The sequence below is a fragment of the Erithacus rubecula genome (genome assembly GCF_903797595.1).
Source record: "Erithacus rubecula genome assembly, chromosome: 13".
Classification (NCBI taxonomy): Eukaryota; Metazoa; Chordata; class Aves; order Passeriformes; family Muscicapidae; genus Erithacus; species Erithacus rubecula.
Genome location: NC_136665.1, coordinates 3,632,211 through 3,634,066, shown reverse-complemented (window position 1 = coordinate 3,634,066; position 1,856 = coordinate 3,632,211). Strand labels below are relative to the sequence as shown.

Sequence of the window (1,856 nt, the reverse complement as noted above, 5' to 3'; positions counted from 1 at the left end):
AGGCCCAAGGCAGGCCAGGCTGGGCTAGAGCTGTGCCCCCAGCCCTCCAGGAGCAGACAGGCTCTGCCAAGCCCAGCCTGGACACCATTCCCAGCCCTGGGCCACCCAGGTGCTTTGCCTCATACCTGTGCCGAGACCAGCACAGCTGTCACACTCCCAGCTTTCTACAAAGTTTCTCAGGCCAGAGCAGCGCCTGTGGGTGCCCTCAGCAGCACAGGAGGAGCACAGGAGAAGCTCCCAGGGCCTAGGGAAGCAAATACGTTCACAGCTCTGAAGACAAAATGTCCACAGCACAGGATTGTCTGGCCAAGCTCTTCTGGCTCTTTCTGCATAGAGCCCTTGCTGACACACTCTGCTGGTTCTCTGCGGCGCCCCGGGTGGAGCTTCTCAACTTACCCCTCTTCCTCTGCCTGTTCCCTGCCTCCTGGGTAAAGGCATTCCCTGGCATTGCACTGGCTGTGCCTCTCTGCTAGATGCGCAAATGCATTGTTGTCCTCCCATGTTGGTTCTCTGATGCAGAAAGGAAAAGATGATGAGTTTCTGCTGTCCTGCCCTCACGATGGTCCAGGGTGTCCCTGCTCTTCCTCCAGTGCTTTTCCAAGTCATCTGTAAAGCTGAAGCCCAACTCCTGGCACAGGCCAGGGCCAGGACTGCTGGGGCAGGGCCTGGCACAGCACAGCGCTGGCAGCCTCCTGTCTTGTGCGCCAGGCAGAAGGACACCAACCTGAAGGGGATTCGGATCCCCATGATGAACATTTGGACAACAAATGTCTCACCATCACGACACAGTGGGCACTGGAAAAATAACAGACCAGTGCGCATGGCCTGTCCCTGCAGGGCAAACAGAAGCAGTGTGAGCGGGGCCCTGGTGCTGCTGAGCACCTGCTGTGCCCAGGGCTGAGGCCATGGCTCCTACCTGGATGCAGTCCCTGTGGAACCAGGCCCTTTTGCACGCTGGGCACGCCATTGTTCTATAGGAAAACCTGCCCTCCACAGGCTCCATGCAGATGGGGCATTCTGTGCCTGGCTCTGGAGTCACCTGCACCTCCAGCTCTGGACAGTGCTCATGGCAGTAGGAACTGGGGGAAGAGGGATGGGCAAAATGAGAAATGCTGGATCCCTCCCTGAGGGCTGCCAGAAGTGAGGGGGAGGTACCTGTAATTAGGAATATACTGATTGACACAGCCGGCCTCCTTGGCACAGGGCAGGTGGAACCATCTGCCGCAGTTTTCCTCGCAGCACAGGATGGTGGCCCCGCTCTGGCCGCAGACACAGCAGTGCTGCAAGAGCCAAGCAGCCCCGTCAGCGGCGGCCTCGGGGCCTCCCCAGGCAGCCCCGCGGCTGCGGGCAGGGCACAGCCTGTGGCCGCTGCTGGGACTCAGCCCCAGAGCTGCCTGCTGGAGGGGGCTCCTGTGCCAGAGCCTCCGTGCAGCTGCTGGCAGCCAGGCTTTGTCCCACAGCCGGCTGCAGGGGCCGGCCTTTCTCTCCCGGGGTCTGGGCTGAGCTCAGGCAAAGCTCGCCTGGCACAAATCTCCCTGCTCGTTTGTCAGGCTCTCACCTTCTGTGCCGCCCGCCTGACTGCAAGCTGGATATCTCGTGGGAGAAAGCCCATGAGTCCAACACGTTCATTATCTTGTCTGGGAACTAGAGTGGCAAAATACTGCAGAAAAGGGGAGAGTCGGATGAGGAGAGAGTGGCATGGAGTGCCCATTGCAATGCTGGAGAGAGAGCCTGGAGGCACTCACCAGACAGAACACGTGGGCACAGAGCCCAGACTTCTGCAGTTTGTCACCGCAGGTGTCCGGGTCAGCCTCAGCGCGGTGGCACAGCATGCAGGCTGCAGGGGACAGAGCCAA

The 1,856-nt window shown here is 60.2% G+C and overlaps 1 long non-coding RNA gene across 1 annotated transcript; it reads right to left on the bottom strand.

Moving 5' to 3' along the window:
• Positions 1-1,190: 1,190 nt before the first annotated feature.
• Positions 1,191-1,835, bottom strand: LOC306807255. The gene is made up of 3 exons (XR_013775677.1): positions 1,746-1,835; positions 1,559-1,660; positions 1,191-1,280 (listed from the first exon to the last, which is right to left on the bottom strand). It is a non-coding gene; the product is annotated as an uncharacterized lncRNA (long non-coding RNA).
• Positions 1,836-1,856: the final 21 nt, after the last annotated feature.